This window comes from Marmota flaviventris, chromosome 13 (genome assembly GCF_047511675.1).
Source record: "Marmota flaviventris isolate mMarFla1 chromosome 13, mMarFla1.hap1, whole genome shotgun sequence".
Taxonomy (NCBI): Eukaryota; Metazoa; Chordata; class Mammalia; order Rodentia; family Sciuridae; genus Marmota; species Marmota flaviventris.
Window position 1 is genome coordinate 67424817 of NC_092510.1, and position 12654 is coordinate 67437470.

The 12654-nt window shown below is 38.2% G+C and overlaps 1 pseudogene; it reads right to left on the bottom strand.

The window, feature by feature from the left end:
- Positions 1-624: 624 nt before the first annotated feature.
- LOC114089095 (hepatoma-derived growth factor-related protein 3 pseudogene) lies at positions 625-1232 on the bottom strand (annotated as a pseudogene).
- Between the last annotated feature and the right edge of the window lie 11422 nt (positions 1233-12654).

A 12654-nucleotide genomic window follows, 5' to 3' on the forward strand; every position in this document is an offset into this window, starting at 1 on the left:
ACATATAGAAACAATTTATTTCTATACGTGAAACATAATGACTTGAGTTTGGAGAAGTATAAGCTGTCAACTAGCTATTTCTAATACAGAATAGATGTACAATATGGTTAAAACTTTACACAGGGCCTCATAACTGAAGGGCAATTTTAATTTCATTTTTGATATACCAACATTATGTGTCTAGGAATTACTTCCTGGGTTCTGTTAAAAAGAAGAAATCCCATCCTTAAGCATTATGGAGTGGTCATCTAAAATAATGCTAATTAATATGTAACCAAGTGTTTGGTGGTGGTGGGGGGGTAAAGGCAGAAAAATGATGAACATAACTGCCTTGGTAAAAGGATCCTAGACATGTGTAAGTCTGTGCAAAAATCTTGATAATTCTTAGTGGTTAAGGGCAACTTCATGCAACCAAATAACATGAGATTAAATCAATAACCTTTTAAAAAAGATTAAAATGTCTCTTTTCCCAACAAAACAAAGAGGAATGTGAATAATGTACATACAAACTGGGTTCTGTCAATGACAACAAGGACTATGTGTTGGTTCATATCAAATCCAAGAATACTAGACAACATTTAACCTTCTGGGGTTTCTCTTAATATGCAGCATTCATTAGGGTATTTAGGTCCCTTCACTGGTTTTCTGCAAATGTGAAGTGGTTCTTGTGTCATTGTCAGCATCTCCATCCTCAGAGCTGTCTTTGTTTTCTTCTTTGCAGTCTTTATCATCTGCATCTCCTGGAGATTTCCGGGATTGTTCAGAGGATTTCTTTGATGTATGTGAGTTTTTCCCTTTGGAGCCCCCTTTTTCATTTTTTCTTTTGCCTCTCTCATCTTCTTCTATTCTGTGGCCTTCTTCCTCACTGCTTGCATCTGCAGTGTTTCCACCTTCTCCCTCAGTTTCTGAGGAGCTCTGTGCGGAATTGCCAGGTGTCCAGTGAACCTGACACCTGGTTTATTTTCTGTGTCCCACAATCCTTCATCAAATCCTTTCCTTTTTTTGCTTGACTTCCCAAACTTGTCTTTCTATTCCTTCTATGGAAAAAGGTCGTTGGGACCTAGAAACACAGTTTCATGAGTGCCAAAAAAGGAGATAGGATACTTGTTTGCTGGAGGCTTCATCGCTCCCTCTGGGAGTTCATCACTCTGCACCGGCCAGTGCCGGTAGCCCTTCACCTTGGCAAAGACCAGGTTGCCTGCTTTGTATTCCCTGGTCCGCGGATGGGCCATCCCGACACTCCCCTCCCTGGTGGTCCTTAGTCGCCCACTCTGGCCAAGCTGTGCTGCGTTCCCGCGAGCCTCCCCCCAGGCTGGCCTCAAAATATCTTGTTATCATGTAATCACTCTTCTTCTTGTGATGATGTGAGGTGATACAATGCCCACATCATGGGGTGAAGTATTAAAAATAAAGGGATCCATGGGCCTGGTGGCACCACGTGTAATCCCAGCTAATTAGAAAGCTGAGGCAGGAGGATGGCAAGTACAAGTCTAGCTTCTGCAATTTAGTAAGACTCCATCTCAAGATAAAAATAAAAAAGGACTGTGTATGTAGTTCAGTGGCAGAGAACTTGTCTAGCATGAATGAACTTCCAAGTTTGATCCTAAGTATTATCAAAAAAATAAATGGATTAAATAATCTATCAAAATGCAGATTGTCACACTGAATTTATTTATTTATTTTTTAAAGAGGGGAGAGAGAGAGAGAGAGAGAGAATTTTAATATTTATTTTTTAGTTTTCGGCGGACACAACATCTTTCTTTGTATGTGGTGCCGAGTCAAGGATTGAACCTGGGCCGCACGCATGCCAGGCGAGCGCGCTACCGCTTTAGCCACATCCCCAGCCCGTCACACTGAATTTAAAAACAAAAAACGAGACCCAGCATTATGCTAAGGAGATATACAACAGACAAAGATGCAGTATGTTGAAAGTAAAAGGATAGAAGAGAAGCAATACAGACTACTCCAATCCTTAAGGGAGGGGTAAGGGTCTGATTGAGAGAAGCATTTATGGATTCATGGGAAACAGTTCTTCTTCCATACTTGGAAGAGCTTCCCAACCATGTCATGCTTTGTACAAAACAAACTTGAGAATGCTGCAGACCCAACTTACTGTTTGATTGGGTAAGGCCTAAATAGTAGTGTAGGATTTGGGCTGGGGTGGAATGAGGGGTGGCTCTCTGCTCTAAATCTTCACCACTAAGCTAACTTGATTTATCCAAGCACTAGGAATCTGAAAACCAATGAAGAACAGCCTCAAGTATGTGCATTCCAACCCAGTAAACATCCAGGACCTTCCTCCTGATTTAGCTGCAAACTATGCTCAATCAGGTTGCATTTTGTTTCTGTTCAGTTTGAGACCTCTCCCCCCGCCCCCTCCTCCCGCCCCTGGCCTTGCTCCTATCTCCAGAATTACCAAATGATCTCCATTTTCAGCTTGCTCTCAGCTTTAAAAACTTTGTCTAAACCCTCTGCAGATCTTCCTGCTACTTTTTGGCTTCTCCCAATTCAGTTGATGGAACTTAAATCCTATCAGTGATGCTTACCCGATGCTTCAACAAGGGCTACTGCTAGGCTTAGTCATAAGCACAAAATCAGATAAGCCACACTGCTCCATCTTATCTACAAAGACTTTATGAGAGCTTAACAGCTTTTTAGAATCCATCTTCCCTTCTCTGGGCTCTTAATATTGAGAACTGAAACCATTTATCCCGACACACGTTGCTGTCTACATTAGCATGACTTTAATATTTAGTTGTCTTTGTAACTTCATTATGGTTATTCCATGAGATTTTTGCTCAAGAAGATAAAGCTTTATTGTTCATTGCAGGACATAACTTTATCCTTCATTTTAGGAACTTCCCCAAACATCAGTGACTCTTCAACAGAAAGCATCAACATTCACATCTGTAGACTCTTTGAACTCTTACCCTCAAAATCATCCTTATCCTCTTTCCAGCAATCCTAATATTCTATCATAATCCTTACACTATCCTTGTTAGGTCCTTTCCCATTACCCCAACCCCTGCACTTATGGACCTGCCTTAAACTAGAGTGCAGAATCTTTATAAATCAAATCTTGTCTTTTCTTCTCTGAGAAACTATCAGATTCTGTTGAGGTAGAATTCTCTCTTACAACTGTGAGCAATAAAGTCACTTTTGTCTTATTGACTAGTTGTTCTGGTGATGTTAAGAATTTGGATTTTGATAATCCTTTATCAATTCCCTCATGTTTTTTCCTACTGATTCTAGGAAATGGAATGTAGCACAGGGAGGGTATTGGACATGATGAACCACTCTTATAGAGAATAACAAATAAAATGAATAGTACTATTTGGAATGCAACTTGAACTCAAGTTTAACTTCATAATTGATTTTGTGTGTGTGTGTGTGTGTGTGTGTGTGTGTGTGTGTGTGTGTGAGAGAGAGAGAGAGACTGGGTCTATGTTGCCCAGGCTGGCCTCAAACTTGAGATCCTCCCATCTCAGCCTCCTGAGTAGCTGGGATTACAGATATGCACTATCATGCCCTGTTTAATTGATGGATATCATTGCCATTCTTGTATGAGGCAATCTGTAATCTTCAGGCATCATTAAAACTTTTCTTTGAGACCAGTAATACTCTTCATCTACTCACTGAATTTTTTAGTCTATGTAATTTTAGCACAACCTTTGAGATAGTTCTTGAACACTGCCTCCAAGAAGCAGTAGCTAGTGGGTTTGACAACTATTTCCTCTGTGCTCAAGTCAGTGCCAAAGCAGCTTCTGTGGGTAGTTTCCTTGCATAGCTGGCAATCTCATTTTAATTTAAGATATTCTCTAAGGAAGAATGTCCATAAATATACTTGCTGCTACAGCTGGTGGAAGCATCTTGCCTTGTAATTAGGTTTTCTTATACAAGGAGTTATATGATTTTGTATGTGCACAAGTGAAAGTGCATATGACATACATGGGCAGGTGCAGGACCAACTTGTCAGTGATGTTCTCAATTAGGAGTTCATGCTTTAGAGAGAAGGATATAGTTGTAGGTGGACACAATACGTTTATTTTATTTATTTATATGTGGTGCTGAGGACTGAACCCAGGGTCTCACATGTGTTAGGCGAGCATTCTACTGCTGAGCCACAGTCCCAACCCCAATAGTTGCTTATTTTACCAGTTTAGAATTCAGGGTATATTTGGGGAGAATATTTTTTAAACTACTATGATCTTTTTGTCCAGTAAGGAGTTGCAGGAATAGAGGATATTCTAACAGGTTAGAACAAAGTTCAGCCTCTACTAGTACCTAAAAAGGTATAGTAGGTGTAGGGAGATACCAGGGTTACCACAATGTTCAAATTCATTGTCTGAAAGTTTCCATTTCTGACTTTTAATTTTCTTCATTCAGGACAGTGTCACATGCAGCTACTCCTTGAAATAAATTTATTTGATGACTCCTATAATCCTGCTTTTGTACTTTAGATTTTCACCTGAAAATCAGGACACTTCTTGGCAAAGAAAACAGATATGATGAGAATGAACTAAACTTTTTCAATTTTGATTATTAAGTAAATATATTTTCCTTTAAACATAGAATTTTCTTGGCAAATAAAAATTTGAAGATAGTGAAAGAATTAAGACCAATTTTATAGATGTATTGGATATTAGAACTTGAATTGTCATAGAACTATTTATATTGATCAATTTATATAGAACTATTTATATAGATCAACTTTTTTGATGTGGTATTCTGTAAAAATCAGTGAAAATGGTTCAGTTGTTTCACAAATGTCTGGTTTTAATTTTATTTTTGAAATATGTTTTAACTTTTTTTAGAAATATGAATACAACAAATTTAAAAATGTCCTTTAACTGTCATAGTTCATTTGTGTCACTATAATAAAATACTACTGTTACTATAATAGGATACCTGAGACTGGATGATTGACAAAGATTAGAGGTTTATTTTGCTTTTGACTCTGGAGGCTAGGAAGTCCAAGGGCATAAATGTGGCATCTGGCAAAGAAGTCATAACATGGTGGAAGGTGAAAGGCTAAGTAGGTGAGTGTTGAAGAGCTGAACACAGGGTGTTTGATAACACCCTTGCTTGATAACAACTCACTCTCATGGTTGCTAACCCAGTCCCTTAGTGAAAAAGACATTAATCCCTCTTAAAGTCTTCATGATCTTTTACAGGCCTCATTTCCCAATACCAGTACAATGGCAATCACTTCAACATGAGTTTCTGAGGGGATAAACCATATCCGAACCAAAGCAACCACAAACCGAGTAATTTGTAAATAATATAAACTTATTTCTCACAGTTCTGAAGACTGGGATACCCGAGATCAGGATGCTAGCAGGTTTGAGGACTGTTCTTTCTGCTTTCAAAATGGTACCTAGTTTTTCTGTCTGTGGCAGGGACAAATGCTATGTGCTTACACGGGGGACGGCAGAGGACAGAAAGGGAGACACTCTCTCTGAAACCTCTTTTATAAGGGTGTTAACTCATTTGTGAAGGTGGAGCCCTCTTCATACCTCCACAACAGGGATTAATTTTCAATACACAATTTCTCAATGCTTTGAGATTATCAAAGCATTAATTTGTGTTAAAATTGTGATAGAGTTTTTCCTCTGTTTCTGCATAACTGAAGAATATCCTAGGAATTTAAGGCTGTAAGAGAATGAATTTATTGTTCTGAAACACTAAATTGTGATAATTTGTTATAGCAGGAATAAGAACTAAGGCACACCCAATTTCAAATCTGGAGATTTTGGGTTTGTTGCCTGCTACCAAGCTCTTATAGTCTCAGGTCTCCATCCTCCTTACCTGGAGGTTTCTACTGCATCCTTCCACACGTCTGCCTTTAATGAAATATGCTTCCTTTTATTTCATCTTCCTGTCTAAGGAGGGTTTCCCTTTTATAATCTGTTTCCTCCATAAGAGACATTCATCATTTCCTCCTCCCTGGGACTGTATTAGTGGAGTGGCTGTAGGGGAACATGATTCAATGTTGGGAACATGACTGTGGGTGGGAGGTCAAAGAAAAACATGAATTGATGTACTGTGAAAATATTAAAATGATTAATTTCTGTCCTCCCCACAAGATGTAGGTTCTAAGAATTCTGGGACTCCCTTGTCTGTTTTTTTTTACTGTTGTATCTCCAACATACAGTACAGGGCCTGTTATCTAACAATTAATTGTGGGGAAAAAATGAAGGCATGAGATGAGCAAACCAATGAATGATGAATGATTTATCCTCTTGGCACTGGGATTCATTGGAGGATCTGAGCAGAAGATTGAAGCAATCAGATTTGCAGGTTGTCAAATGTCTTCAAGCTGTCACAGTTATCATAAACAGTAGTCTATATTATCCCAAGTAACAGCTAGTATATTAACCATCAAGTACACACTAACTACAGTGGGAGAACTTGCAATTGTAAATATTCAAATTCATCAACAGCTTCCTAAGAAAGCTGAGGAAGTTTTATGAAGTTTAAACTGCCCAACCCCTTAATATTATTGCCCACTTTTCTCTCTTTCCTGCCACTGGGTTCCTTTCATCAGCTGAAGTAGCCTGCTGGAGGGACCCTTTCAGGGAATTTCAGCTAAGATTTGGATACCCAGCCTACTCTGCTGTGATATTTGCATTTCATACTAAATTTGTCTGTAACATTACAAATTTCACACTCCTACATTTCTGTTATAACATCGTAATCATAAAAAGTGACATTTTAGTTTTCTATTTTGCAAGTGAAATGAGCATTTCCACATATAAATAGAGAAGGAAAATTGTTGGTCATCTTCCTAAGTGATTTGGGGGCTTGATCCAAGCCTAAAGTTTAAGTTTTCAGTGTCTGGGAGTACCCATTTGTTTATGTGGGGTTTTCAACAGAGGCCTCATGCTGTAGGTCTTCTCTTTTTGGGGAACTACCTGATTGACTTTCCCTTCATTGAAACATAAGGAACCTGAGATCTGACATACAATTTGGGAGTTGTCTCCTGAAATGCTTTACCATTTCTTGTTCCTTACTTACCTTTACAGGATTTCCTACTAAATGGGAAGGTGTACCTGGAATTATATGGGCCTAGTGTCCGAAATAAAGAGAGCTAGAGGCTTATGACTCATGCTTATCTCCAGAGCAGAGTCAAAGGTGTTGGGAAAAGGGCACATAAGAAGCATAAGAGCCCTAAATGCATCTTCATCAAGATCAAGGACTTTTACTCTTTGAAGATTATGTGACTGTTACCTTATTTTATGAAATCTTTTCACCAGGGAATTGACATTTTTAAGCAGGACACAGAAATTCACAAACTTTTCAGCCAGTGTCAGGTACATACATGAAGAGTAACTGGCCCAGATGACGTTATAGTCATCTTTTTCAATTTTATAATTAGTGCTAACCTTAAAAAAATTCATGAACTTGCTTCAGTGTCTGAAAGGTTAAAACTAATTGGTAAAATGAATCCCAATTGGGGACATATCTAGGCAAGAACTCAGCTTAGGAAGACACTCGTTGCAGCTAGACAAGAAAACAAGAGTCCAAACTCTTATCCTGTAGAATTTAAAATCATTTCATGGTTACTTTGAAGAAACTCTGACTTTGATCTCAACTCATAAGCCAAACCCTAAAAGACAGAAAAATATAGGTGTTTATGTTGTAGGGTAGGGGCAGCTATTTTTCAGTTGAGGATGAGAAGTCTACAGTGACAACCCAGAGCTCCTGTCCACCTCCAGAACCTTCTCTGTGGTCTTTGGGTGCCTGGTATATTCCAGGGATTTAATTAATCTTCTTTTAGTTATCTGCTTTTTTCTCAGCATGGCCAATATTTCCTATATCTGTTCAGGCTACTACAATAAAATATTTTAGGTAACTTAAAAGCAATAAAAATCTATTGCTCACAGCACTAGAGACTTGAGCAGTCCAAGATTAGAGAGCTAGCATATTTGGCATCTGGTGAGGGTTCACCATGCTTAGGGGCACAACTTGCTGCTGTGTTCTCACATGGACGAAGGGGCAAACAAACTCCTTGAACCTCATTTAAAGGGAAGTCCTCCTATTCATGAGGGCTGAGCCCTCATAACCTAACCATCTCCCAAAAGCCTCACCTTTCTATACTACATTGAGGTGAATTGGGGGGGGTGTGGACTCAAGCATTCATTCCATAGCACCTCCCACTTTGTGTTCATTCCTTCAAAGACTGTGGGTTATAAAGGTCAGTGTGCCTTTGTGTGCTACTCTCTCCCTCTGTGGCAATTCCACTGAGCTGTCTGCAACCCTATGTCATGTCAAATGTCATGAAACTGAGCCCATTTTTATCATTTTGAAGACAGTTGTTGTAAGAGCTTCAAGGATGGAAAGTGTGGGAGTTGGGTATGATGACTATGATCTCTTCCAGCCTTGAAATTCCTCAGAGTACAAATGGGCAGATGTCCAGTAGCTGTATATCTCTAGAATCCAACTGCATGGAATTCCAGGGAAGGGTTGCTATAATTCTTTACTTAATTTTACCTATATTCTCAGTAGCTAACTACTTTAGAGTTTTACATGGACTAGGTGAATAGTACAAAATCGATGTTCAGTAGTAATCAATGTGTCCTGAATAAACTATGTACAAATATATGCTAAAAAGTTTTAAGAGAGATTGTATGAGTAATGAAATTATGGATAATTTTTTCCATTCTTCAAAATTCAGTATTATATTATTTGTAAAATAAATAGAATATTTTCTTTCAAACATTTTATAAAAGCATACTGCATTTTTGAATCATAATATGGTCTAACAATTCACTTCTGGACTACCCAAAGGAATTGTAAACAAGTCTTGAAAAAATATTTGCGTAACCATGTTTGTTGCTGCATTATTCATGGCTAAAACATGGAAGCAACTCAGGTATTAATGGGTAAATGGATAAGAAAAATATTAAATATGATTCAGCTTTAAGTGGAAGGAAATTCTGTAATATGCTGTACATGGACAAACCTTAGGACCTTATACTAAGTGAAATAGATTAGTCACAAAAAGATAAATAGTGTAGGAGTCCATATACATGAGGTACTTACAGGAGTCAAATCATATGGATAGAAAATGGAATGGTATATGCCAGGGGTTGGAGAAAAGGAGATATAAGGAGTTATCATTTAATGAGTATAGTTTCAATTTTACTAAATGAAAGGAATTCTAGAGTTAGATGATGGTGATGGCTGCATAACAATGTCAATGCACTTAATTTCACTGAACTTTAATCTTAAGAATGATTAAATATACATTTTATGTGTGTTTTACAATTAAAAATAAGCTTGAAATGAAATTATGGCATTTTCCAGTAAATAGATGGAACAGGAGACTATCATGCTAAGTGAAATAAGCCAATCCCAAAAAACCAAAGGTCAATGTTCCCTCTAACATGCAGATGCTAACACACAATAAGAGTGGTGGGAAGGGAAGAATAGAAGTTCATTGCATTAGACAAAGGGGAATGAAGGGAAAGGTGAGGGGATGGGATTAGGAAAGACAGTAGAATGAATAGGATGTAACTTTCTTGTGTTCATATATGAATACATGACCAGTGTAACCCCACATCATGTTCAACCACAAGAATGGGATCCTAATTAGAATAAGTTATTTAGTATGATGTGTCAAAATACATTCTACTATTGTGTATATTTAAAAAGAACAAATTTATAAAGATTAAAAAAAATAAGCTTGAGGACAGACTGAAGTTTAGAGTGGTTAGTTGTCTTAGTTCATTTTGTTACCATAAGAAAATATGTGAGACTAGGTGATTTATAAAGAATAGAAGTTTATTTTAGCTCCTAGTTCTGGAGGCTGGGAAGCTCAAGAGCATGGCACTGGCATCTACTTGACATCAGATAGGAGTCTTTGCTGTATACATTACATGGTGAAGGGTATCTCATGGCAAGTGAGCCAGATATAGCTTTTTAATAGCCATTCCCCTGATAGCCCATTAATCCAAAAATTAATTAATCCATTCATGAGGTTCCCAAGGTCCTATTTCCAAATATCATTTTAAATTTGTAAATGGTATATCTTTTTTATTTCTAAATATCATAATGAATGAATTTGAGGATTAAGTGTCCAACACATGAAACTTGGGGTTCATAATCAAATCATAACATTAATATTGTTATTAAGTACTTATATATGGTACCTTGTTCAATTTAGCCAAGCACTGAATTGTCTTCACAAGTTATTCTTCATATTAGAATTAACGGGCAAGATAATGTTCAAGTTCTCATTATTTGGATTCTCAAAGCGCACAGCAAATGAAAGAGCTGCAATGCGGATATTATTCCCTAAATCCTATTATGTGACAGCAGCTAAGATTCTTCCCAGAAGACAAAAACAAGCATGTGTTGCCTATGTCAAAAGTCTGTGGAGGAGGAGAGTTAATAAGCGATTACAAAATTCTTCATAAATACAGAATGCTATAGAAATGCAAAACATCTACAACAACAGTAATTAGTTTTTTAAAATCACTATCTCTATGTGTGCAGCTGTTTCTCAAAATTCACTTTGTGAGTTTAATCACCCCATATCAATCAATAAATTAACCTCCCTTTTTCTCAGACCCTACTGAGAAGCTGTCCCTCATTCCTTCAGCTGCTAGACCTTCCCTCTTCCTACCCGCAGCTGGTCAGCAAGGGTTGAAAACTGAAATTAATAGGGAAAAAAGAGGTCTGCCTGAGTCTCCAGCCTTTCAAATCCTGACTTTGAAACAAAATTGAGCACAAAAGTCCCTACGAAGTACAGAGACGCTTCAAAATAGAACTCCCCACCCTACCCTACACAGGAAGGGAAATTTTCCTCTCTTTGAGCTCTAGTAATGCTCAGTGTTATTGTCTGGACATAAAGTGTTGCCTAAAAGCTCTTGTGTTAATGTAGTAATATTCAGAGTTGAAATGATTAGATCATGGGAACTATAACCTAATCAGTCTATCCTAGTTTGAAGGGACTAATTGGGTGGTAACTGCAGGCACATAGGGCATGGCTGGAAGGGTGCCAGGCAAAACTGCCAGGCCATTTTGCCATGACTTTCTGCCTCCCCGTAGTCCCAGAGCAATGGAGTTGGCTGACCATGGACTGAATCCCTGAAAACATGAGCCAAAATAAATTTTCCTCCTCTAAGTTGTTCTTGTCAGGTATTTTGGTCACAGTGATGAAAAGCTGACTAACACACTCAGGTAACTATGGTGAAATATCAGCTTTATGAATCATAAGGAAAAAATTTTTTAGAGATGTCCTAAATTTAATTACAAGGGGGAGAGAGGATAGAAGGAAGGGGAGAAAGGGGAAGGCTAATCAGTAACAAGTTAGAGGCCAAAAAGAACACATGACCTTTAATATTCTTAATTACACGTTAAAACTTTAACTTAAATCCCATCACCACCTTCCAGGTGCCATTGCCTCTTGCCAGTAGCCCCAACCAATCCAGAGGCATTACTTACTTCTCCTTAGGTCCTTCTGTCCCAAAGCTTTCCCTGCTAGGTGTAATCCTGCCCCTCTTATCTATAGTTAATGTAAACTCAATGTAAACAACTTATGTGTTCCTTCTTCAAAAATTTCATTATAAAATACACTGTGGCTGAAGGTATAGCTCAGTAGTGTAGTGCCTGCTTTGCATGTATGAGGCCATTGGTTCAATCTCTAGCACCCCAAAAAACAAACAAAAAACTGGCTTTTTAGATCTGATGTATAATTTCCAAGAACTTCCTAGGCTTGCTGCTGGTATCTGTGAAGGTTCAATAAACCCTTTTATTTCAGTTATCTCTCAGTTGCAGGAGTTTTGGTTAAACATGAATTATTGTTTCCTATTCAGGGGTACTGGAATAAAAAAAAAAAACCACAAAAGCAAGAACCAATATACATGGCCATTTTACTGACTGATACCTTAAAAGAAAAAAAAGCAACATCAAAGCATTGTACTAAGGACTCCTAGGCTGCTTTTGCTAAAAACACTGACTCTTCACTTGGACCTGCAAATGATCAATGGGTAGCTAAAAGCAGGATAAAAAACACTTGGCATCTGTACCTGTATTTTGCATCTGTCTCCACTGCTCTGAATCACCTTGGATTCCAGGAACAACCATCCTGATCGATATACATTTTGTATAAGTTGAAACTACCCGCTTGGCAACAGCAACTTTCGTGTTTCAGACAAGGCCTTGCATGACCCATCCTGAGATAATGATCAGCCAGGCCACAGTTCAACCAAGACTGCTTCACTATGCATATTTCTTATCCAAATAACCTGGAGGCTCATGTTAGTATTTCAAATACAGTGCTGGAAATGCTACTCCTCTTTGTCTTTCCTGCTTTTCACCATTATGTTTTCCATTTGGTTTTTGTGGTGAGTAGCCAGACCTGATTTGTGGGGGCCTCTAGAGTTGGGTCTCTAGCCTGGGACTCTGGTAACAACACAAATTTCCCTATCATTAGCTTCAGTTATTTCAGTGATGTATTCCCAGCATGTAAACACAGGGGCTCATGCCTATCCCTGTAGCATAAGCAAGAGAAGAAGTTATCGGAACCCTTTGAACTTTTAAGATAGAGACTCCTGAGGCAGGAGTGGGCCAGGTCTAGGAGTTTGGTCTTCACACAGGAAGAACTCGTACGACTACATAGCAGTGCAAAGTCCATAGAGAAATGAG